This window comes from Globicephala melas, chromosome 19 (genome assembly GCF_963455315.2).
Source record: "Globicephala melas chromosome 19, mGloMel1.2, whole genome shotgun sequence".
Lineage (NCBI taxonomy): Eukaryota > Metazoa > Chordata > Mammalia > Artiodactyla > Delphinidae > Globicephala > Globicephala melas.
Window position 1 is genome coordinate 26,187,748 of NC_083332.1, and position 27,040 is coordinate 26,214,787.

General features: G+C 37.6%; 1 long non-coding RNA gene across 1 annotated transcript in view; it reads right to left on the minus strand.

Annotated features, from left to right (window-relative positions):
• Positions 1-919: 919 nt before the first annotated feature.
• LOC115840332 (uncharacterized) overlaps positions 920-27,040 on the minus strand; it is a 43,102-nt gene continuing 16,981 nt past the window's right edge. The window contains exons 2-3 of the long non-coding RNA XR_011376958.1: positions 18,595-18,691; positions 920-6,598 (exon numbers count right to left, since the gene is read on the minus strand). This is a non-coding gene — a long non-coding RNA (uncharacterized lncRNA). The remainder of the gene's footprint in view (positions 6,599-18,594; positions 18,692-27,040) is intronic.

Below are 27,040 nucleotides of genomic sequence, written 5' to 3' on the forward strand. Positions count from 1 at the left end.
TGGAAAGGCTCTGAGTTCCTGATAAAAATGAAGTGATTCATGACGAAAAAACCTCTTTGTCCTTTGCCTTTCACACTTTTCTTACTGTCTGGAGCATGAATATGAGGCCCTAGAGGTAAAGCAGCCATCTTATGACAGTGAGACAATGAGGTGTTGTATTAGTCATCTATCATTTCATAACAAATTACCCCCAAAATTAACGGCTTAAAACAGATGTGGTTCTGCAGTCTCATCTGAATGCTCAGCTAGGGGGAGATCCACTTCTAAGTTCATTCATTTAATTGTTGGCGGCCACAGTCCCTCATCACATGGGCTCTTCACAGATGTGCCTCGAAACATGGCAACTGGCTTCCCCTAGAATGAGTGATCCAAGAAAGAATGACAGAAGCCACATTCTTTTTATAACTTAATCTCAGAAGTGGCATCACATCACTTCTGCTGTATTCTATTAGAAGCAAGTCACTAAGTCCAGCCCACACTCAATGAGAGGAAATTACACAAGGGCAAGAACACCAAAAGGCAGAGATCATTGGGAGCCATCTTAGAGGCTGGCTACCCTAGGTGACATGCATGGAATTACCATCAATCCACTAAGAAGGATGAATAGAAAACTAGAAAGTGCCTGGGTTGCTCATTGTTGAGTAGCACCCCAGTTGTGACCTGCCTCCCTAGATGCCCTATAATGTGAAAGGCAGAAAATAGCTCAAAATAAGATTCAGCTCCACACCCACTAGAATAGATAAAATTAAAGACTAATAACATCAAATGTTAGTGGAAGGGGGTATAAAATACTGTAATTACTTTCGAAAAAGGTCTAGGAAAACTAAATATACACATAGCCTATGACCCATATTTCCAATCTTAAGTATTTATTCGGGAGAAATGAAAATATATGTCCACAAAAAGACTTGTGCAAGAATATTCGTAACAGCTTTATTCATAATGGACCCAAAATGGGGAAAAAAACACACAAATGTCTATCAATAGGTAAACATAAATAGATAAACAAACTGTAGTATATTCACTTAATGGAATATGAATCAGCTTTTAAAAGGAACAAATTACTGATACATACAACAAAATGGATGAATCTCAAAAACATTATGCTTAATAAAAGAAGCCTTACACAAAAGAGCACATACTGTAGTTCCATTTATATGCAGTCCTAGAACAAGCAAAACTATTCCATGGTAGAAAAAAATCAGAGCAGCATTTGCCTCTTGGAGGATAAGGGTGGGGATAAAATGAAAAGGGTTATGAGGGAACTTCCTGGGCTGATAGTAATAGTCTGTATCTTAATAGGGGTTTGTGTTACACAAGTATTGGCATTTGTCAAAATGAAAAGTACTCTTAAGATTTAGGCGTTTTATTGAATTTAAATTTTATCTCCACAAAAACCTTAAGCAAATATTGAAATCTAAGTAATGATATGTATGCTGAAGTATTTATGGGGAAATGTGCTAATGCCTGCAACTTATATTGAAATGCATAAAAAAAGATGGCTACGTGGGTAGATAAGTGATAAAGCAAATACAGTATAGCAAAATGTCAGTGGTACAATCTAGGCTGTTGGCATACAGGTGTCCACTGTAAAATTTAAGTATTTTGTATGTCTGAAATTTTTCATAAATTATAGGAAATGACCTACTTTTTAAACCACTTTTCATTAGGTTTTCAATTATCTGCTGTCAAACATATTCCTTACTTACACCATTACCAAAACAAGGGCTTTCTACAAAATGGATGATACTGGCCCTGACACTTATTCATTCATTTAATACTTACTAGGTACCTACTATGTGCTGGACCTTGTGCTCTTGATGGGGATATAATCTTGTGAGTAAAATAAAGTTCCTGCTGTTGTGAATCTCATACAAACACATACTATTATACAAATAAATATATAACTACAGTGATCACAATTATGAAGGTACTATTCTGGGGCCCTAAGGCCACTGACGAGGAGATCTGACCTGTGGTAGGGTGGGGCTTCCCTGTGGAAGTGGAGACTTCCTGGAGGAAATATGCATGATGGGTAGAGTTAATGAGGTAAAGAGGAGTAGCAAATATTCAGCCAGAAGGAACAGCATGGGCAAATTAACTGAGGTAAAAGGAAATGAAAGGAAGCTATTATGGCTGAAGCACCAAAAGAAAGAGGAAGAGAGAATCTGACATACTGAGGATGGGTGCTGGAAGAGCCCACTTTCCACTGGCTTTCGATGCTACTTCTAACTTTGCTCAAGATCCTCACGTGTGCTGTTGAAGTGGCTGTAGGTGCTCTAGTCTCATAGTAAGCAATTAGACCAGGCAGGAATTTTTTTTTTTAATTTCCTTTTATTTATTTATTTTTGGCTGCATTGGGTCTTCGTTGCTGTGCATGGGCTTTCTCTAGTTGCAGCGAGGGGAGGCTACTCTTCGTTGCAGTGCACAGGATTCTCATTGCAGTGGCTTCTTGTTGAGGAGCATGGGCTTCACTAGCTGTGGCTCACGGGCTCTAGAGCACAGGCTCAGTAGTTGTGGGGCAGGGGCTTAGTTGCTCCTTGGCATGTGGGATCTTCCTGGACCAGGGCTCGAACCTGTGTCCCCTGAATTGGCAGGCAGATTCTTAACTGCTGCGCCACTGGGGAAGTCCCCAGGAACTATTTTAATATAGGTATTATGTACTTGAGAAAACAAAATGGCCATTCAAAGCCTTTTTCTTTTTCTTTTTTTTTTGTGGCCGCGCCGCTCGCCTTGTGGGATCTTAGTTCCCCAATGAGGGATCGAACCAAAACCCTTATCAGTGAAAGTGCAGAGTCTTAACCATTGGACCACCGGGGAATTCTCTCAAAGCCATTTTTTATCCCCTTTTGTAATTACAACCCAAGTTCTTGGGGGGTAAGGGGAGGTGAGATGTAACAGCCTCTATCTCAACTCCTTTATTCTGACACTAAAACAAACCAAAGTTTCTACCAAGGAACCTTTTAAAGCTTTTCTTTCTTTTCTGGGAAAGGATAACAAGAGCACTGGGATGCTTGGGAGGTCTTGGTGTGTATAAAATGTCTCATTTTTCTTGAAAACCCAATATAGCTCCTAAATTAAAGAGTTAGAAGTTTAAAGCTGTAGTTCCTATTTTTCCAAAGCAACGGAGAGATGATCATCACAATGAGGAAAATGTAGTCATTTTGTGTTGATTCTGTTCACATTATACTCCATATTTCCAAAATGGAACGGTCTATGACTTAAAAAAAAAAAAAAGATACAAATAACAAAGAAGATGCCATCTTTGTCCTGAAAGAGAGCTTTTCTTTCCTTCCTGTGAGGCCAGTAACACACTGGGTCAGGGAACACTCATTGCAGGAAAGCCACAGGCTCAACTCAAGAAGCCAGCCCTCCTTTACAGCTGGGTACCTCTGGACAGTACGAGACAGGTACCAGCCTTCGCTGAGCACTGAACTCAGCCCACTGGCCTGCCCTGAACACAGAGGGGCCTCCAGAAGTGTCCTACGCCTCGCTTTGCCTCCTTTTGCTTTTTCTCTCATAGTATTAAATACTACTTATTGGGCATCTACTCTGTGCCTGTCCTTTACATTAATTGTCCCTCTTCCTCCCCAAGCCCTGCAAAGGTTACAATTAAATAATGTAAGGCTCAGGGAGCATTATCAGTCAGGAATTTTTTTTTTCCCAAATAGAAACCCAACTCAAAATGGCTTAAGCAAAAAAGGTTACTGGCTCACATAACCAAAAAACACTGATAAGTAGTACCAGTTTCAGGCACAACTGGATCCACGTCCTCACAAGAACCACAGGGCCCATTTCTGTCTCTTGGGTCTACACCCCTTGTTGGAGATGGTAGGGAAGATGGCTAAGATAGCTCACCATCCTATATTTGCTCCTTTTCCTGTCTCATCATGTTTACTGCTCCTATTTGGGTTTCCTACCCATCCCGGAAACACTGATTTGGGCTGGACAAGGATATCCACTGAGTGTTTTAGACCAAAATTCAGCATCCAGCTCTGGAAGTCTGACAAGGGGTCTGAGAATTGAGGGAAGGACAGATGGGTCATAGAACAACTACCATCCAGAAACACCACTTTCTCTCCCATTGGCCAAGCCACTGCCTCTCACCCTGTTACTACTTAGCCTCACCCTTGTGCTGTCTTTGAAATAAAGTCCTTCCCACACTTCCGGTCTTAGTCCTCTTACCCTATCAGTCTGAACTAATCAGAAGCTTCACTCTCCTGGGAGTAAGCAAGAGTCCAGAGAAACTCTGTAGATTCCTTGATAAACCCAAAGATGGAGTAGTAAATGAACACGTGACTCCCAACCAGGGCATCCAGCCAGGGAATAAATTAGGACTGAAAGCACCCTATGCTCTGCTCACCAAGCCATGTGTCATAGTGCAGGGTTGCATCTACCCAAAGGAAAGGACAATTTTTTTTTTTTCTTTTTTGCAGTAATCCATTCCATGGTCCTTAATCCTTGGGCTCATAGTCAATTCTACTTTAGGGAATTTCCATTCCATCTCTCCCTCCATTTCCCTTCTTCCCTCCCTTTCTGTGTCTCTCTCTCCCTCCAGGTAAGATCCATTCCAGGATGTCCTCTCACCTCTTAACCTTTCAAGATTCCTTAACTCTCCTCTCCTTCATGGATTAGACATAGCACGTTGTCATGAGCGAAAGAGGCAGGAAGAGGACCATCCTGGTATCTTTATCCCAACTTAATCCCTAAATGCCACAAAGAATAACTGCAATCTAGTTAAAAAATCATAAAGAGGCCATTAATTATGGTCTCTGACAGGCCACCTACATTTATAAAAAATATAAAATCAGAATGGAAAACATATGAAAGAAATGACTGGCTCTGTGTGACAGAGTAAGTATTAACACCCAAAAGCATCACTGAGCCATGTGTGCATGCCTTCTAGTGTTAGAAACATACTTTCATTTCTTTAGTCAAAAAATATTTTCTGAGAGGACTTACCTGGTGGCACAGTGGTTAAGAATCCGCCTGCCAATTCAGGGGACACGGGTTCAAGCCCTGGTCTGTGAAGATCCCACATGCCGCGGAGCAACTAAGCCCGTGCGCCACAAGTGAGCCTGTTGAGCCTGCGCTCTAGAGCCCGCGAGCCACAACTACTGAAACCTGCACACCTAGAGCCCATGTTCCACAACAAGAGAAGCCACCACAATGAGAAGCCTGTCCACTGCAATGAAGAGTAGCCTCCACTCGCCCCAACTAGATAAAGCCCACATGCAGCAATGAAGACCCAGAGCAGCCAAAAATAAATTAATTAATTAAAAAAATTTTTTTTTTTCTGAGAGCCCCAGAGCCTATAATGAGGCAGCTCATCTCCCTGGAACCCACTTTACCCAGACCTTTGCATGGCTGACTCCTAAGCATCTTTCACACACAAATACACTGGGTTGCTCCACATTCCTCCAGTGAAGAAGCCCAAAACTCATGGGCAGCTTGTAGTTTTCCATACCTTAGGTACCTTTCAGTCTTCACATTCTGCCAGGGTCTGGGAAGGTATCAAGTTGAACCACATGAAATTGCATTTTTATGGGTCAAATTAAAATGTTAAATATTTTGGAGAAAAAGAAAAGCTTTATTCAACCAAAGTATGCACTGTTAGCATTAACTGCATTCCCCAAATATTAAATGGTATGTACCATATTTATAAAATTTAGCATTGTTAATGTTTATTCAAATCCTCCAATTACTGCTTCTCAATTGGAGAAAGTTTTGTTTCTCAGAAAAGAGTTCCAAATGACAGAAAAGGTGGTAATTGGTTGAAAAACAGTCAGGTGAATATGATGAATGTGGGATATTTTCTTAGTTCAGTTCAGTTAACTTCTCTATGATGGTTTGTGATTTCTGTGGTCAAATGTTGTCGTGCAACAGTATAGGTCCATGTCTGCTAACCAATACAGAGTGCTTTTAGATCACCTTTTTTGATATATAATTTCAACTTTTTGACAGTGAAGATGCTACTGTTAGTTATACCTGGGTTAAAAAAGCGGTAATGAAACACTCTTTGTAGACCACCATACCATTACCAGAACCTTTTTTGGTTGCAGTGATTGAACACATGTTCGGGAACTTCATCAAAATCCAACCATTGTCCCAACCACTTTCAATTTCATTTTTTATCAGAGCTTATGATCCTCTCCAAAATATGTCTCTGTTCTTTCAAATGTAAAGAGATGAGCATACCTCTAACCATCTGAGTTTATGATCGTCCATTAACTGGTGTGGTACCCACTTGTCCAATTTTTTCACCTTTCCTATTGCAGCCAGGTGTCGAGAAATTGTTGTAGCAGAAACTCCTAAGTCTGCTGCAAGACCTCGAATTGCTGTTTTGGGGTTAGCCTCCACCATGGCTCTCAACTGATCTTCATTTAAAACAGATTTGGGTCTCCCTCGAGGCTCATTTTTCAGACTCAGATCCCCAGAATGAAATTTTTCAAACCACCATCGGATAGTCCTTTCACTAACAGAGCCTTCTCCAAAGACAGAATTGATGTTTCTACTTGCCGTGGCTGCACTACGTCCTAGTTTAAATTCATATAAAAAAAAATTCGTAAATCTTTCAAAGACATGGTATTGTTCACTTCTGTAGAGAAAATAAACAATAAAAACTCAATCATCAAAGAAAACCGAATCTGTATAAACTACTATACTTAGATTCTATACAAAACTTTTATTTTAACTCACTAATTTTACTGTCCATCAGTGCATCTTGTCTGCAACAATAATTACTGTTTAGCTAATGCTGGCTTTCTACTTCCTGCAATTCTTCCACAGTTATTAATTGAAATTCTACTATAAAGGAAGAACTGTCCCTTTCCCCCCCATTTTTAAATTTATATCAGTATGGACTCATGGATATTTACTTTATTAATTCAATGATATCATTATTTCTTTTGCTCAAATTGTTCCAGCTTTGGCCATTAGGAACTCCTTCAGGTTGGCTCCCATGTTCCTTCAACAATATTCCCCCTTTTCTTTTTTTTTTTTTAAAGCGCTTTGTTATTATCTGGCACACCTAAAGATTTTCCAGGGACCTTTACCCCGTCTAAGTCCTGCAGTCGACCACTTCTCTAAGGAGCCCTGGTTCCTTTTATTGGAGAATCATACTTAGAAATAAAAAATTGGATGCTAAGTTTGTTCATTACTGCTGAGGTGTCATCACTTCTAGTTCCTCACAGTGGACAGAGTTAGGAAATATATGTATGCATACTAACCCACACATATAGTGATATCACAGATTCCAATCCAACCCAACGGAGTTCATTTTAGCCTCCTCCTCTCCTTATGAGAAACCCAGTTCTTATTATCTAAAAACATATTTATTTGTTCAGTTAGTACACACATAAAGCATAGATAGAATTGCTAATCTATACCCCTGTTAGAAATACATTTACTGACTAGATTACAGCATTAATGCACAGTTCTTTTATGTCTTTAACATTACAGCATCCAGTCAAGATGATATTTTTCAAAATTACTTGGGTTAGTTCTTTTCTTCCCCATTCTATTCAATGTCACTCCTTCCTCATTCCTACTACCGAATTCCCGCCTCTCCATTTCCTTGCACCCCTTTCCCACCTACCCCCTACAGGTTATCAGTCACTTCATTTTCTGGTTTAACCTGCCGGTACTGATTCTGCACAGATGAACAGATATATGTGTATTGTCTTATATCTCCTTCTTTCTTACATAAAAGGCGTATGCTATAAGTACTATTGTGCTTTACTTTTTTCACTTAACTGTATATTCTTGAAAACACTCCATATCCACATCTCCATTGATAGAGATCATCCTCATTCTTTTTTTATAGCTCCATTATTCCACTGTATGGATACACAACAGTTTAATTACTTTCCTATGTATAGGCATTTAGATTGTGTCCAGTATTTTGTAGTTACATACAATGCTGTAATGAATATCTACATATGTATTTTCATATTGTTGGAGGTATATCTTCATGGTAGATTCCCAAAAATGGTCTTGCTGGGTAAATAAATACCTATGTAGTATTTTTAGGTATTGCCAAATCTCCCTTCAGAAGGAGAATTATAAAAATTACAACAATTATAACAATTTTTATTCTCACCAGCAATGTATGAGAGCACCTGTTTCCCCACAGCTTCACCAACAAAGAATACTGTCATATTTTAAAATTTTTGCCATTGACAGGTATTGTTTTAATTTGCATTTCTCTAATTATGAGTGAATGTGAACTTTTTTTCATATATTTGAGAGTCATGTTTATGGCTTATTTTTTGTGAGTTGTCTGCTCATGGCTAATTCTCACTTTTATATCTGGTTGTTATAACTTGGTTGTTATAACTTTTTCTCTCAATTTTTAAGACCTCTTTGTACATAAAAAATATTGTTAATAAGGACAATAGCACTGGGAACTCTACTCAATACTCTATAATGACCTATATGGGAAAAGAATCTAAAAAAGAGTGGATATATGTATATGTATAACTGATTCACTTTGCGGTACAGGAGAAACTAACAATTGTAAATCAACTGTACTCCAATAAAAATTAATTAAAAAAAAAGAATTATAGAAGTATTCTCATCTAAAAAAAATTATCCTTTTTTGTGGCATAGATTGTCAATACTTTTCCCCACAAACTTCTTTTACGGGATTCTTTTCATGCAAGAATTTAATTTAGTGAAATTTATCACTTTTCTTTTAATGCTTCTGGATTTTAAGTCAGAGTTAAATACCTTTATTTTCTACACCAAGATTATAGAGGAATTAGTTCATGTTAGCAGTAGATTAAGGTGAACTTTTAAATAATATTACAGGGACAAATGGGTAGCCATTTGGAAAATGCTAAAAGTAGATCATTCATTATTCCATGATAAAAGTAGATCATTTTCCAAATGGCTACCCATTTGTCCCTGCACTAGTATTAAGAGGTCTATTTTACCCATAGCTAACGTCATACTCACAGATGAACAACTAAAAACTTTCCCCCTAAGATCAGGAAGAAGATAAGTATGCTCACTTTCACTGCTGCTATTCAACGTTGTACTTAGAAGTTTTAGCCAGAGCTATTAAACAAGGAAAAGAAAAGGCATCCAAATTGGAAAGGAAGAGGTAAAACTATCTCTATTCATAAATGACATAATCCTATACATAGAAAATTCCAAAGAATCCGTAAGAAAGCCACTAGAGCTAATAAACAAGTTTAGCAAAGTTGTAGGGTCCAAGAACAAAAATCGGTTTTGTTTTATACACCAGCAATGAATAATCTGAAGAGAAAATTAAGAAAGCAATTCCATTTATAATAGCATCAAAAATAATAAAACACTTAGGGATAAATCTAACAAAGAAGGTAAAAGACATATGCTGAAAACATTGCTGAAAGAAATTAAAGAATGAAAAGACAACTGTGTTCACGGATAGGAAGATTTAACATTGTTAACATGTCAGTATTACCCAAAACAATCTACAGATTCAACACAATCCCTATCAAAATTCCAATAGCCTTTTTCACAGAAATGTAAAAGCAGATACTCATTTTCATATGGAATTGCAAGGGACCCTGAATAATCAAAATAATCTTAAAAAAGAAGAAAGCTGGAGGACTCACATTTCCGAACTTTGAAACTTAGTACAAAGCTACAGTAATTAAAACTATGGTATAGGCGTAAGGACAAACATCAAGACCAGTGGAATAGGAAGTCTAGAAACAAACCCTCACACAAATGGTCAACTGATTTTCTGACAAGGCAGTCCAGTGGTTAAGACTCCGTGCTTCCACTTCAAGGGGCACAGGTTCAATCCCTGGTGGGGAACTAAGATCCTGCATGCTGCGTGGTGCAGCCAAAAAATATATATATATATATTTTTTTGACACGGTCATGTCAAGACCTTTCAGTGGGAAAGGACAGTTTTTCAACAAATGGTACTGGGAAAACTGTACATCCACATGCAAAAGAATGAAGCTGGACCCTAACCCACACTATATACAAAAATTAATTCAAAATGGATCAGAGACCTAAATGTAAAAACTAAAACTAAACCAGTCTTAGAAGAAAACCTTGGGGAAATTTTCATTGAATTTGTCAACAATTAAGGTAAAAGTAGGTAAACTGAATTACATTAAAATTTAAAACTTCCATGCTAAGGACACAATCAACAGAGTGAAAAGGCAACCTACATAATGGAAGAAAATCATATATCTAATAAATGGTTAAATATCCAGAATATATAAAGAACTCTTACAACTCAATAACAACAAAAAACAAATAACCTGATTAAAAAATGGCAAAGGACTTGAATAAATATTTCTCCAACGAACATACACACATGGCCAACAAGCATATGAAAAAATGCTCAACATCACTAATCATTAGGGAAATGCAAATCAAAACCACAATGAAATATCACCTCACACCCATCAGGATGGCTGTTAACAATAACAAAACAACAGAAAATAACAAGAGTTGGCAAAGATGCAGAGAAATTGGAACCCTTGGGTACTGTTGTTGGGAATGTAAAATGGTGCAGCTGCTATAGAAAACAGTACATTGGTTCCTTAAAAAATTAAAAATAGAATTACCAGGACTTCCCTGGTGGCACAGTGGTTAAGAATCTGCCTGCCAATGCAGGGGACACAGGTTTGAGCCCTGGACAGGGAAGATCCCACATGCCGTGGAGCAACTAAGCCCGTGTGCCACAACTACTGAGCCTGTGCTCTAGAGCCCACGAGCCACAACTACTGAGCCCGCGTGCCACAATTACTGAAGCCTGCGTGCCTAGAGCCTGTGCTCCACAACAAGTGAAGCCACCGCAATGAGAAGCCTGTGCACCGCAATGAAGAGTAGCCCCCACTCGCTGAACTAGAGAAAGCTGGCACGCAGCAACAAAGACCCAACACAGCCAAAAATAAATAAATTTATTAAAAAAAAATTTTTTTTAGTAAATAAAACTAGAATTGCCATATGATCCAGTAATTCCACTTCTGGGAATATATCCAAAAGAATTGAAAGCAGAGTCTCAGAGAGCTATCTGTAAACCCAAATTCATAGCAGGATTATTCACAATAGCCAAAAGGTAGAAGCAACCCAAATGTCCATCAAACAATGACTGGATAAACAAAATATGGTAAATACACAGTAGAATATTATTCAGCCTGAAAAAGGAAGTAAATTCTGACACATGCTGCAAAATGAATGAACCCTGAAGATATTATGCTAAGTGAAATAAACCAATCACAAAAAGACAAATACTGTATGATTCCACTTATATGAGGTACCTAGAGTAATCATATTCATAGAGATACAAAGTAAAATAGAGGCTACCAGAGGCTGTGGGGAAGGGGAAAATGGCAAGTTGTTTTTTAATGGGTATAGAGTTTTAGATTTGGGAGATAAAATAGTTCTAGAGATCAGTTGCACAAAGATGTGTATATACTTACTACTACTAAACTATACACTTAAAAATGGTTAAGATAGGAACTTGCTGGTGGTCCAGTGGGTAAGACTCTGCACTCCCAATGCGGGGGACCGGGGTTCAATCCCTGGTCGGGGAACTAGATCCCGCAAGCATGCCGCAACTAAGACCCGGCACAGCCGAAATAAAAATAAATAAGGGCTTCCCTGGTAGCGCAGTGGTTGAGAGTCCGCCTGCCGATGCAGGGGGCATGGGTTCGTGCCCCGGTCCGGGAAGATGCCACATGCCGCGGAGCGGCTGGGCTCGTGAGCCATGGCCGCTGAGCCTGCGCGTCTGGAGCCTGTGCTTCACAACGGGAGAGGCCACAACAGTGAGAGGCCCGCGTACCGCAAAAATAAATAAATAAATTTTTTTAAAAAATGGTTAATGTGGTAAATTTTATATTTTGTGTAAATTTTATATGTTGTGTATTTTACCACAATTAACAATAAAAATTAATGAAAATTAGATAAATTGGACTTCATCAAAATTAAGAACTTTGTGCATCAAAGGACACTATCAAGAAAGTGAAAAGACAACCTACAGAATGGGATAAAATATTTGCAAATCATATATCTGACAGGAGATTAATACTGAGAATATAGGGAATTCCCTGGTGGTCCAGTGGTTACGACTCCACGCTTCCACTACAGGGGGCACACGTTCCATCCCTGGTCGGGGAACTAAGATCCCACATGCTGCGGGGCAACTAAGCCTACAGGCCACAACTACTGAGCTCGCATTCCTCAATGAGAGAGCCCACATGCTGCAAACTACAGAGCCCACGCACTCTGGAGCCCACGCGCCACAACTAAAGAGAGAAAACATGCACGCCACACTAGAGAGAAGTCCACGCGTCACAACGAAGAGCCCGCCACAACAAAAAAGATCCCACACGCCTCAACAAAGACCCTACGTGCCGCAACTAAGACCCAACGCAGCCAAAAATTAAAAAAAAAAGAATTCTAGACTTTGAGGGGTAAATTAAAGAAAAAAGAGAGAGAGATCAGATTTGTGGTTACCAGAGGCGGCGGCGGGGAAGGGGAATTGGATGAAGTGCACAAAAAGTACACATATCCAATTATAAGGTAAATAAGTACTAGGGACGTGATGTACAACATGGTAAATATAATTAACTCGCTGTATGTTATATATGAAAGTTGTTGAGAGTAAATCTTAAGAATTCTCATCAGAAGGAATTTTCTTTTTCTTTTATTTTGTATCTATATGAGATGATGGATGTTCACCAAACTTATTGAGGTAATCATATCATGATGTATGAAAGTCAAATCATTTTGCTGTACACCTTAAACTTACACAGTGCTGTATGTAAATTATATCTCAATAAAACTGGAAGAAAAAAAAATAAACCCTAGTAGACTTTGCACTAACTTCAGAGGCTGTTTACTTAGGGCAAGATTTAAGAATTACCTTAAAGAAGACTATTTAATCCTGAAGACAGCTGGCCAGATCACATGGAATTATTGGGAAGGCTTGAGAAAAAAACAAATGGAACAAAAAATAATAAAGTGTAATTCAATGGTTTTTAGTATATTCCCAGGGCTGTGAATCTAATTTTAGAACATTTCTTGCTCCACCTCCCACAAGAGAAACTCTGTACCCATTAAGTTATTCCCCATTCTCTCTCTATCCCTTTCCCAGCCCTAAACTATTAATCTATTTTCTGTCTATAAATTTGCCTATGTGGATGTTTCCTATAGTTGGAATCATACAGTATGTGATCTTTTGTGACTAGCTTCTTTCACGTAATATATTTTCAAGTCATTCACGTTGTAACATATGTTACTTCCTTTCTTTTCATTGCCAAATAATATCTCATTATATGGATATACCACATTTGTTTATCATCAAATAGACATCAGGAATCTTTCCATTTTTTAGCTATTATGAATAATGCTGCTAATAACAGCATGTACAAGCATGATTCATGTATAAGTTTTTGTGTAGACATAGGTTTTCAATTCTCTTAAGTATATACCTAAGAGTAGAATTGCTGGATCACATTGGATCACTCTGTTTAACCATTTGAGAAACTGGCAGACTGTTTTCAAAGTGGCTGCACCATTTTACATTCCTATCAGCAGTGTATGAGCGTTTCAATTTTCTACTTTCTTTACAATAGTTATTTCCTGTCTTTTTTATTATTGCCATCTTTTTTTGTTATTACCATCAGTGTGTGAAATAGTATCTCATGATTTTGATTTGCATTTCTCCAATGCTGAATATCTTTTCATGTACTTATTGGCCATTTGTATATCTTCTCTAGACAAATGCTATTCAAATCCTATGCCCATTTTTAAAATCAGGTTATTACTATTTTTTAACATCTTTATTGGAGTATAATTGCTTTACAATGGTGTGTTAGTTTCTGCTATATAACAAAGTGAATCAGTTATACATATACATATATCTCCATATCTCTTCCCTCTTGCATCTCCCTCCCTCCCACCCTCCCTATCCCACCCCTCTAGGGTGGTCACAAAGCACTGATCTGATCTCTCTGGCTATGCAGCTGCTCCCCACTAGCTATTTTACATTTAGTAGTGTATATATGTCCATGCCACTCTCTCACTTTGTCCCAGCTTACCCTTCCCTCTCCCCGTGTCCTCAAGTCCATTCTCTAGTAGGTCTGCGTCTTTATTCCCGTCTTGCCCCTAGGTTCTTCATGACCTTTTTTTTTTTTTTTAGATTCCATATATATGTGTTAGCATACGGTATTTGTTTTTCTCTTTCTGACTTACTTCACTCTTTATGAGTCTCTAGATCCATCCACATCTCTCAAATGACCCAATTTTGTTCCTTTTTATGGCTGAGTAATATTCCATTGTATATATGTGCCACATCTTCTTTATCCATTCATCTGTCAATGGACACTTTGGTTGCTTCCATGTCCTGGCTGTCTCTTTTCACTATTGAGGTGTAAGAGGTCTTTATATATTCTGGACACAAGTCCTTCTCAGATATGTGATCTACAAATAGTTTTTCCCATTCTGTGCATCATCTTTTCACTTTCTTGATGATATCATTTGCAGCAAAAAAAGTTTTAAATTTTTATATAGTCCAATTTATTTTTTGTTTTGTCACTTGTGCTTTGGTGTCATATTTAAGAAACCACAGCCTAACCTAAGGTCACAAGGACTTACTGCTGTTTTCCTTGAAGAGTTTTATTGATTAGCTCTTACATTTAGGCTTATGATCTAATTTGAATTAATTGTTGTGTATGCTGTGAGATAGAGGCCCAACTTCATTCTTTCACATGTAGATATCCAGCAGGGTGTACTAACACTATTTGTTGAAAAGATTTTCTTTCCCATTTAATTTCCTTGGGACCCTTACTGAAAGTCAATTGACAATTTTCCTGGTTATTTTTTGCATGTTTGTTTTTCCGTATGAACTTTAAAATCAGTCTGTCTAACTCAAAAAAATAACTTAGATTTTTTATTAAGGTTGCATTGATTTTATAAATTAACTTAGGGAGGACTGACATCTTCATGTTTTGCCATTTGTTTAAACCTGCTTTAGTATCTTTTAGGGGTGTTTGAAAGTTTCGTTGTATAGGTTTTGCACCTTATTAAATTTATTCCTAAGTATTTAATCTTCTATTTTGCTGTTGTAAATGGGCTTTTCTCTAACATTATGTTCTGTTTACTGTAAGTATACAGGCATACCTCGGAAACATTGCAGGTTTGGTTCCAGACCGTGGCAATAATGAATATTGCAATAAAGCAAGTCACACAGATATTCTGGCTGCCCAGTGCATGTTTATAAAATTATGTTTATATTATATTGTAGTTTATTAAGTGTGCAATAGCCTTATGTATAAAAAAATGTATATACCTTAATTTAAAAATACTTTATTGCTAGAAAATGCTACCCATCATCTGAGCCTTCAGTCATTCTCTTTTTGCTGGTGGAGGCTCTTGCCTTGATGTTTATGGCTGCTGACTGATCAGGGTGGTGGTTGCTGAAGGCTGGGGGGGCTGTGGCAATTTCTTAAAACAAGACAAAAAGGAAAGAAATTTGCCACATCAACTGACTCTTCCTTTTGTTGCAGGAAGGGGGACTCCTTCCAGGGCCCGAGAGCGGGCTCTTGTCTAACACTTGGAAGTGAATTGTCCGAGGAGACACACATGCTGACAAAGCAAGAGACTTTATTGGGAAGGGGCGCCCAGGTGGAGAGCAGCAGGGTAAGGGAACCCAGGAGAACTGCTCTGCCACATGGCTTGCAGTCTCGGGTTTTATGGTATGGGGTTAGTTTCCCAGTTGTCTCTGGCCAATCACTCTGACTCAGGGTCCTTCCTGGTGGCATGTGCATTGTTCAGCCAAGATGGATTCCAGTGAGAAGGATTCTGGGAGGTTGGCAGGACATATGGACTGGAGTCTCCTCTCTCCTTTAGACCTTTCCCGAATTCTTCCGGTTGGTGGTAGTTTGTTAGTTCCACGTTCCTTACCAGGACCTCCTGTTGTAAGATAATTCACGCAAATGTCTACTATCTTGCCTGGCCAGGGCGGGCAGTTTCGGTCAGTGGTTCCCCTAACACTTTCATGAACGATTTCTCTGTAGCATGCAACACTGTTTGACAGCATTTTACTCACAGTAGAACTTCTTTCAAAATTGGATTCAATCCTTTCAAACCCTGCCTCTGCTTTATCAACTAAGTTTATATAATATTCTAAATTATTTGTTGTCATTTCAACAATCTTCACAGCATTTTTACCAGGAATAGATTCCATCTCAAGAAACCACTTTCTCTGCTCACCCATAAAAGAAACTCCTCATCTGTTAAAAAGTTTTATCATGAGATTGCAGTAATTCAATTACATCTTCAAGCACCACTTCTAATTTTGCAAAAATTACCAAAATGTGACACAGAGACACAAAGTAAGCAAATGCTATTGGGAAGATGGCACCTAAAGACATGTTTGATGCAGTGTTGCCACAAACCTTCAATTTACAAAAATGCGGTTATCTGTAAGACTCTATAAAGTGAAGCAAAATAAAATGAGGTATGCCTGCATTATGAAAGCTGATTTTTGTTTGTTAATTTTAAATCCTGCTCCTTCAGTGAATTCTTTCACTGTTTGAGTTAGTTTTATAACTGATTCTCTGGGGTCCATGTACACTATGACCTACAAATAGTTACTGTTTTACTTCCTTTTTTTTTTTTTTTGCGGTACGCGGGCCTCTCACTGCTGTGGCCTCTTCCGTTGCGGAGCACAGGCTCCGGACGCGCAGGTTCAGCGGCCATGGCTCACAGGCACAGCCGCTCCGCAGCACGTGGGATCTTCCCGGACCGGGGCACGAACCCGCGTCCCCTGCATCAGCAGGCGGACCCCCAACCACTGCACCACCAGGGAAGCCCTGTTTTACTTCTTTTATGCCTCTTACTGATTTCTCTTATTTAACTGCCTTGGCGAATTTACTTCTAATATAATACTGAACAGTAGTGGAGACAGTGGGGATGCTTGCCTTGTTCCTGATCTTAATGGATATGTCTGTAGTGTTTTTCCATTTAAGTAAAACACTAACTTTAACACTAAGATATATACTTTATCGAGTTAAAGTATCCTTCAATTCCTACTTTCTTGAGTGTCTCTATCATGAATGGGTACTGAATTTTGCCAAAGACTTTCTCAGCAACTATAGAGATAACCTGATGAGATGTTTTCCTTATACTTATTAATATGACATATGATATTAATAGATTTCCTTCTATTATACTGATGGGGCCAAGTGTGCCACTCTGACATGTGGATTATTTTGAGCTAAAAACAATCAAAGCACAAAAGACTCAGGAAGAACATTTGAACTTCCCTCTTAGCTGCCTAAAAGAATTTAAGATATGAAGCCTGTCCCAGGAAGAAGCTATCACCATAGATAACTATGGTTAAGTATTAGGTGTGGTAGAGGGAGGAACCTAGCAATGCACATTTGATCAAAGTCCTCTCTGTGTCCCACTAGCTTTGGGCAAGCATTTGTTAACCAAACATTAACTCTTTTTATCTTCCTGTGAATTACCTTACTTCCCCTTGAAGCTTCAGACCCCTACCGCCTTCTCCTTAGTCCAGAATATATACATACCTCACCTTGCCTTCTGTGAAATTCTTTATACTTATGTAGATTCCCATGCACATGTAATAAACTTGATTTTCTCCCGTTAATCTGCCTTATATCATTTTAATTGCCAGACAAAAGAACAAAGAGGGGAAGGAGGCGAAATTTCTCCTCCCCCATAGTACCAACTTTGCACTCCTGGAATAAATCTAGCCTTAGAACTTTTACCTTTGCTTTTTCCCTCTGCTTTTCCCTGGTTTTTTTGTTTAGCCCCTTCATCTATTCAGATCTTAGCTAAAATATTACTTCCTCAGAGATGCATCCCCTGACTACTCAAGCAAAAGTCACCTTCCAGTCATCCTCCAAAACAGTTTCTTATTTTAATTTCCTACCTAGCACTTATATTACTAGCTGCTATTTTTCCTATATATTCCATATGTATATTCCTATATATATTTTCCTCTACTGTGATAGCACTGAACCTGTTTTGGGAGTAGATTTATTGCTGTATGCCCAAGATACACAGTACCTGGCACATGTTAGCCACAATAAATTTTGTGATAAATCTACTCCCATTTGGGGTTCACTGTTAGAAATCTGATCTTATCACAGAAAAAGAAAAGAATAACGAAAACCCACCTTCTCTGAATACATTTATTGAATAAATCTAGATTTGTCAACTTTAAAGAGAAAGCTATAAACTCAAAATTAAAATCAGCAAGTTTTTAGATAGTCTAAATCAGTAAATGGAACAAAATAACTGGTACTTTAAAAAATTATATTAATAATAAAACCAAAGTTCTCTTTCTTCCAGTTAACATTTTCAATTTAAAATTCTCACTAAAATTTGTTACAAAGTTTATCAGTATTGTGAAGTAGTTAACATTTAAACTGGATAAAGAACAAATCATCATAAATTGATATACTGTATCAATAAAAGCCAAAGGTGTACTTCAACAGACTTTAATATTATAACTTAACCAGCAAAAAAAATTTTAACTCACAAAAATTAATTTTAAATTTATATAATAGATACATAAAAGATGAAAAGGTGGTAAACTCTCACGGTTACCTGTAAAAGTTGATGATTTCTCTGAGTGTTTTATTTTTAGAAGTTTCCTATTAATAAATACATAACCACAGGGACAAGATTTACATGCAACAGGTACCTGGAGGGGAAAAAAAATGGAAAAAAAATATTATTATTTTACTATTTATTAAACTTCTCAAGTGTTTATGTGGTCTCTTCAACTAAACAATAGTAACTTGAAGGTAGAAATCACATTTATATTTAAACTCCAACTCCTCAAAAATTATTTGAGATAAGAATCACTTCCTTCCCATTCTCCTTTACAGTTCCACACATATAGTAAATATTCAATATGTAAATGGCCAAGGGAAGAATGTGAAGTACAAAATTCATTTCCTAAAATGTCAATCTCAGAATAGTTACAACATGGATTAGATGAGAAAAAAGGGATTAATTAGAAAAATATTACATTTATCCCAGAATGAGAGGCTCTTGGCCCATTCTACAACAACAGCCCGTTCTGCAGTGCTGGCAGAGAGAATGTATTAAAAAAAAAACATTTGACAGAGATTTCAAAGGGAGGAAGGAAAAAGACTTAGACACGAATAGATTACTGATAATAAAACAGAACTGAAAATAAGTCTAAGAATTCAAACATGAGAGGGGAAGAGGGTCAGTGCCAATTACAGCAAAAGGACCATTCACAATAGCCAGTTTGAGGGAAAGGAACATGGAAGACTACAGAAAAGGTGTTGAGACATAGGTTCTCCTATTCTCTGCTTGAGGAAAGACCTTGAACAAATCCCATAAGCCCTGAAGGTTTCTGTTTCTTTTCTAAATTTCTTTACTACCTGAAGTAGTCCATGATTTTTACATATTTTTTAAGTGAAAAAACTATTATTTCATTTAACAACTTCACTAAGGTATAATATACAATAAACTACATATATTTAAAATGTACAATTTGATATGTTTTGATATGTGTACATGCCCATGAAACTATCACCACAATCAGGATAGTGAATATATCCATAAGACCCAAAAGTTTCCTCATGCCCCTTTGTAATCCCCCCTCCTACCCTTCCCTCTTAACATCCCCCCCTCAAAATCCCCAGGCAACTACTGATCAGCTTTCTGTTACTATGGATTAGTTTGAATTTTCTAGTTTTATGTAAGTGGAATCATAAGTACATGCTCTTTTTTTTTGTTTACCCTCTTTCATTCAGCAAAATTATTTTGAGATTTGTCCACATTGTTGCATGTAATAAGTTAATTGCTAAATACTATTCCATGTGAGGATATACCACAGTTTGTTTATCCATCAACTTGCTGATGTACATATGGAGTATTTCCAGTTTTTAGCTATTACAAACAAAGCTGCTATGTATGTAGCAAATACAAGTCTTTGTATAGACATACACTTTCTTTCCTCTTGGATAAATAGCTACTGGCTGGATTATATAGTAGGTAAGTGTTTAACTTTCTAAGAAAACTGCCAAACTATTTTCCAAAGTGGTTGTACTATTTTACATCCTCACCAGCAGTGTATAAGAGAGTTCTAGTTCCTCCACATCCTCAGCAACACTTGGTGGGTTCAGTTTTTAATTTTAGCCATTCTAGTGGGGTAGTGGGATCTCATTGTGGTAATATCCCTCATGACTAATGATGTTGAACATTTTTTCATGTGCTTATTGTCATCTATATGTCTACTTTGGTGAAGTGTCTATTCAAATTTTTGCCCATGTTTTAATTAGATTGTTTTCTTATTATTGAGCATTGAGAGTCCTTTACCTATTCCGGATACAAGTCCTCTTATCAGTGGCTTTCAAAGAGCAGAACTTTTAATTTTGATGAAGTCGGATTTATCATTTTTTTCTTTTATGGATCATGCTTTTGGTGTGTAATTAACAAACATTTGCCTAACATGTTCACAAAGATTTTTTACCATTTTCTAGAAGATTCATAGTTTAAAATTTAATTAAATTAAAATGTATACTTAAAAATGGTCAAGATAAATTTTATGTCGTGTATCTTACCACAATAAAAACAAGTGGGAAAAAAGTTTTGTTTTTTGGGTTTTTGCATATGCATATCCAATTGTTCCAGCACCATTTGTTGAAAAAAAATATCCTTTCTCTACCACTGTGCTCACCCTACAGAGACGAATGGACCTCCTATCCAAAATTTGGTTCAGATGTTGACCCTGATGATACCACCCATGCACCTGGAGGGTATGTAAAGGCTTTCATAATGAGGCTTTTTGGGGAAGGGAAGGCTTTTTACAGGGAAGGCTCCCAAGGAGGTCCAAAATGGCTTGAGAGCAGAAAAAGGAGATTGGCTCTGTTTTTATTGTAGTTAGGGAAAAGGACTGGGGTGAGGGTTCCTGTATGTGAGAAGCTGTGGCTTACACGGTTTGAACTTTCTGCTGGCATTAAAGAAGAGAGTACCTGAGCTTTCTTATCAATTTCCCCAGATGTGGGACAGAAGGGGAAAGAAGTGCTGGGGCTTCAAAGCTGTTAACAATCAAATATCAAAAGCGGAGTTGGGCATTTTATTACAATTCACTACTGATGTTTAACAGATGACATTTTACTTAATTGAATGTGAACTTGTTTAATTAAGTCATTTTGGCACTATATGAGGTTGGTAGCTTGAGACTAGTAAAGAAGGGGAGAGTTCCACCGAATGCCTTGTTCAGCAGCTCAGCATTGTGTATTTTGAGAAGTGAAATGAGTGCCTTGGTCACTATGGATAATGTATGGAACTCCAGAAGGAATAAGGAATGTCTTAGTGAGGCCTTGTATTGTGGCTTTAGCATGTGCAGAGAAATATTTGGTTAATATTAGGTGTCTTGTGAGGCAAGAGATTCCCAGAAGTCTTTCTACCCAAAGGGGCAACCTTGGGTAAGGAGTTATTGCTGCCACTGGCAAGACCAGACAGCCAAACTACTGGCCGTGGCCCAAGTCAGTAAAAATGTGGAGAGAACTAACTGTTGGCCAGAGCATCTAGTGCTAAGATAATTACGTGAAGTTTGGCCAGTAGTGCTGACCCCTGGATCCTGTCCTTGATCAGGAGCATCCTGCTTAAGGAATTAACAGCAACAACTTTCCCATGTGCTCCATCAACTGTGATGCCATCCAACACTGTACAAATTCCCTTTAGTATTCACTCAGTTGATCCCAAGGGGCTCCCCAAGTATCTAAAGGGTCCAGTAGAGGGGTGACATCCTCCAGCATTATGGCATCTGGCAAAGGACTGAGGACAAGAGAGACCAACCCCTCCTATAGGTGGGGTATGCCAGAGAGCTCAGGTTTACTTTTGTTTTGGCAAGGAGGCCTTGATGAGGTACTGAGTTTACAGGGTACCACTTCCATGACCCAAGGCATAATAGGCAGCTAAGGAGGGAGCATCATGGGCTCAGTGCCTATAAAAGCCTCTAATTTCCAGGAAAATCAGTATGTAACCAGCAATTACTGCTAATGGTGTATAGCATGGGATCAAGGAGAGCAGTTTCTTGCATCAAAAGCTTACAATTTATGGCCATAATGGGTAGCCTAGAGACTTCAGGAGGTGTAGAAAGAGGTTGCTAAAGCCTCTACAGTGAAGGTCTTTGGGGCACTAATGTGACTGCCTGTATTTTGCAATTTGGGCAAATTCTAGAGCATTTTGTTATAGGGTCTCCATTCAAGGTATCTGTAAGAATAGCATAAATGGGCTTAAGTAAAATTTGTAAATGAGGAATATGTTGTCTTCAAGAGCCCAAAAGATGTTAGGCTTATTTGAACACTGGTGAAAGAGTCAACAGCTATTTCTTTGTTTTTTTTGGTTTTTTTTTGCGGTACGCGGGCCTCTCACTGTTGTGGCCTCTCCCGTTGCAGAGCACAGGCTCAGCGGCCATGGCTCACGGGCCTAGGCGCTCCGCGGCATGTGGGATCTTCCCAGACCGGGGCACGAACCCATGTCCCCTGCATCGGCAGGCGGACTCTCAACCACTGTGCCACCAGGGAAGCCCTCATCTGCTTTTTATGGTTTCTTCAGGTGGGAAAATAAATCTGGTCTTTCATCATATTGCTTCTTGTTTAAAGGAAATTATAGATTCACATGCAGTTATAGGAAATACTACAGAGAGAGCCCTTATATACTTTGTCTAGTTTCCCCCAACAGTAAGATTCTGTAAAAGTAGAGTATAATACCAGGATATTGATATGATACAATCCACCATGATCTTATTCAGGCATTTCATCATATTTTAGCACTTCAATCCCTGGCAAAAAAAAAAAAAAAGCTTTTGAAGAGACACTGCCCCCAAGATCTCACTAATGATGATCCTTGAATTAAGAATTATTCACCAAAAACCAGAAATGATTTTTAAATACCAGCAAGAATAAGTTCAGACAGAAAACTGTAATTCCATATGTAAATAAGTCTATTCTACCGTTTTTCTTGCATAAAGGTTAGCTGTGGTGCTTTACATTCATGTATTTTTAAGATGCCTCATACTCTAGAATATAAACATTTTATCTAAACTAATTAACACTAAGCTAACTAAAATTCTGGTAGAATTCTTTTTCTTCAGTAAAAATACTGAAAAAGCAGATCTCTAGCTTGTATTTAAGAGGAAAAAAACTTTGATAACTGACTTCTAAATCACAACTGTTACTCCAGATACATCCAAGTCCATACTTTATTAAGTATATCATGTGGTTCTTTCTAATCACAAATAAAAATGTTAATTTTTGAAAAGAGGAAAATATAGTAGAGATAGGTATGTTTGTCATTTTTTCAGTTTACATCTTTGTTCAAATCAAATTCAAAGGTATCAATTCATTTATTCAAAATTAAACATATCACCAAGAAAGTCATATATGCCTTCACTCAGAACTAGCAAAGACTGTTTTGGTTAAATGAGAAATGATACACAAACACTCACATTCAATTAATAGGTTGATTTCCATTACTTAATGAAAATGTTTAATGTAACATTCCTGCAACTGAGCTAATTATCATCTTCCAAGACAACAACAACAAGCAACTACTACCTCCACCAAATTCATTTATAAAAAGAGCTTCCTCTAGAAACAACTGTAAAATGGGTTGGACAAGTTGGATACTATTAATCCAAGAGTTAATTACACTACAATTTGTACTCTGTATTAAAAATATTAATGACTTGCTGTAACACTGCATTTCCAGGATCTTCTTTTAATTCAAAGTATCACTTGCTAATAATATCATTTGTGGGAACACTACATCAATTAATTCCTTGAATGTAGATTGTTTTTACATTTTTCTAAGTAAAACTGGAAACAAACAACAAGGAAAAAGTCCTTGTTTTATTTTGTTTCCTAGATTCAAAGGAGCTATAAAATAACCACATTATAAGTAAATCATTCCAATCCTTTATTACAAAGAGAACTGAAAATCACTGTCAGCAGACATATAATTCATAATGGGATTGCTCTGTGTCAAATAAAACATTCTCCAAATTAAAAAAAAATCTGCTTTATAAGAAAACAAAAAACATACAAACACACACCAAAAAACCCTAAGGTAATAATTAAAACAACATATACACAAAAAATACTAAACAGAACAAATATTTTATGATTTCCCTTATATGAGGTAACTAGAATAGACAAATTCATAGACAGAAAGTAGAACAGAGGTTACCAGGGGCTGGGGGGAGTGGGGAATGGGGAGTTATTGTTTAAGGGTACAGAGTTTCAGGTTGGAATAATAAGAAAAGTTCTAAGAAAAAAAAAAGGTCATGAAGAACCTAGGGGTAAGATGGGAATAAAGACACCTACTAGAGAAAGAAACGAAATTGAGCTATTTGTAATGAGGTGGATAGATCTAGAGTCTGCCATACAGAGTGAAGTAAGTCAGAAAGAGAAAGACAAATACTGTATGCTAACACATATATATGGAATTTAAGAAAAAAAAAAGTCATGAAGAACCTAGGGGTAAGACAGGAATAAAGACACAGACCTACTAGAGAACGGACTTGAGGATATGGGGAGGCGGAACGGTAAGCTGTGACAAAGCGAGAGAGAGGCATGGACATATATACACTACCAAACGTAAGGTAGATAGCTAGTGGGAAGCAGCTGCATAGCACAGGGAGATCAGCTCGGTGCTTTGTGACTGCCTGGAGGGGTGGGATGGGGGGGTGGGAGGAAGGGAGACGCAAGAGATATGGGAACATATGTATATGTATAACTGATTCACTTTGTTATGAAGCAGAAACTAACACACCATTGTAAAGCAATTATACCCCAATAAAGATGTTAAAAAAAAAAAAAAAGAAAAGTTCTGGAGACGGTTGGCGGTGATACTTATACAACACTGTGAATGTACTTAATGCCATTGACCTGTACACTTAAAAATGGTTAAAATGGTAAATTTTATGTTATGTAGATTAAAAATTTTTTAAATGCTAGAAGGCTAACAATAATTTTGAATACTATACACTCATAACCAAGTTGACTTGGTCAACTCTGAGTTATATGAATAATAGATGCGACACACCTTGGAAATGAAAAGCATAAATGATGTTGATGGATATTTCTCAACTTTGGCACTATTTTGTTTGTGACCAATAACTTGCTGTGATGAGCTGTCCTCTGCATAGTAGAATGTTTATCAGCATCCCTGGCCTCTTCCCAGTAGATGTCAGTAGCACTTCCCATCCAATTGTGACAACCAAAAATGTCTCCAGATTTTGCTGAATGTCCCCAGGGAAACACAATCACTCCTGGTTCAGGACTACTGGTTTAGATGATTCTGAACTACATTTTTAATACAGGTCTGCAGAGAATTTTACAAAGAAACTGAAATATTCTACCTCTTTCCTTTTTATAGTATTTCTATAACTATGTTTCTAAATTTTTTTAAAGGATAATATATTCAAATGGAAAAATTCCTTCAAACTTTAAAGATTTTACATATTATGTATAAAATACATATAAAAACTTAATATGATATACTTCAGGTATTGTAGAATCATCATAGTACTCATATGCAATATTCTAATATTCTTATTTGTTGTGTAGTCAAAAAAAGAGTAAGAAACAAAACATGGCTTTCTGGTTTCCGATTTTTTTAGCTTATATCTTAAAGAATTGTTTCTTAATCAAGTTTAGAAAACAAAACTTCACCTTTAAAAACTTAGAAAACCTCAACTATAACATATTACTTTCTTTAGTTTTTTACTAAGAGGAAATAGCACATTTAAGAATCAACATGGGCTTCCCTGGTGGCGCAGTGGTTGAGAGTCCGCCTGCCGATGCGGGGGACACGGGTTCGTGCCCCGGTCCGGGAAGATCCTACATGCTGTGGAGCGGCTGGGCCCGTGAGCCATGGCTGCTGAGCCTGCGCGTCCGGAGCCTGTGCTCCACAACGGGAGAGGCCACAACAGTGAGAGGCCCGCGTACCGCAAAAAAAAAAAAAAAAAAAGAATCAACAAGTTTGAGGGACTTCCCTGGTGGTCCAGTGGTTAAGACTCTGTGCTCCCAATGCAGGGGGCCTGGGTTTGATCCCCGGTCAGGGAACTAGATCCCGCACGGCACAACAAAGATCCTGCACGTGGCAACTAAGACCCGGCGCAGCCAAATAAATAAATAAATATTTTTAAAAAATCATCAACAAGTTTGATTAAATCCTCATGAATATTCCCTTAAGAATTTACATTAAAAATTGAAACAATGTGCTTCAATGGACATAATATTTGTTACATTCAAAAGAATGTATGTAGCATAATTAGCTCTCTCCACATGAAACTGAGCTCTTATAATGACAAAAACTTCTAGTTGTCCTTAGGTTTTCTTTTCACCTTTAAGCCAGCATATTAAAAAATAAGCTTTTTTTTGTCCTGAAAGATTATTTCCTGCCAGGTGAAACAGATCAGGATTTACAATAGTTTCTGACCTGAAGAAACTGGAAGATATTACGCATACAATGTAAACCTAAACTTTTACTCAATTAATCAGAACAAATGAAAATGTTTTAAATATTGAAATATTTTCTTCCAAAGTAAAATTACTCAAGTCAGTTATGTCAGAACATAATAAATTTAATTTTAAGCTAAGAATTAGAGTTTAAATAGGTTTTCCTTACTTTGGAAAACCTCACCAAATCCTTTTTATACTATATACTGGCAGTGTTTATTGGCACTGGAACAACATCAACTATATTTCTCTTGTTTAATCTTTCTCTGATCACATTTCCACCACTGTCCGTAAACCATATTTGTATAAAACAGAATACAGATTGGGTTGGTCCACAAGATTGCTCCCCAAACAACGTACTAAAATCTCCTTTAAAAAAAGGGGGGGCTCTCTAGTTTTTACAAATTACTCATATTTAAAATAAGTATACGTGTATATATTTTTTCTATCATTTTCTTTTAAAGACATATATGGTTGGTTAAGGAAGGCATCAGCAGACTTTTTTTGCACAGATTAGTAAATATTTTTGGCTTATGGGTCAT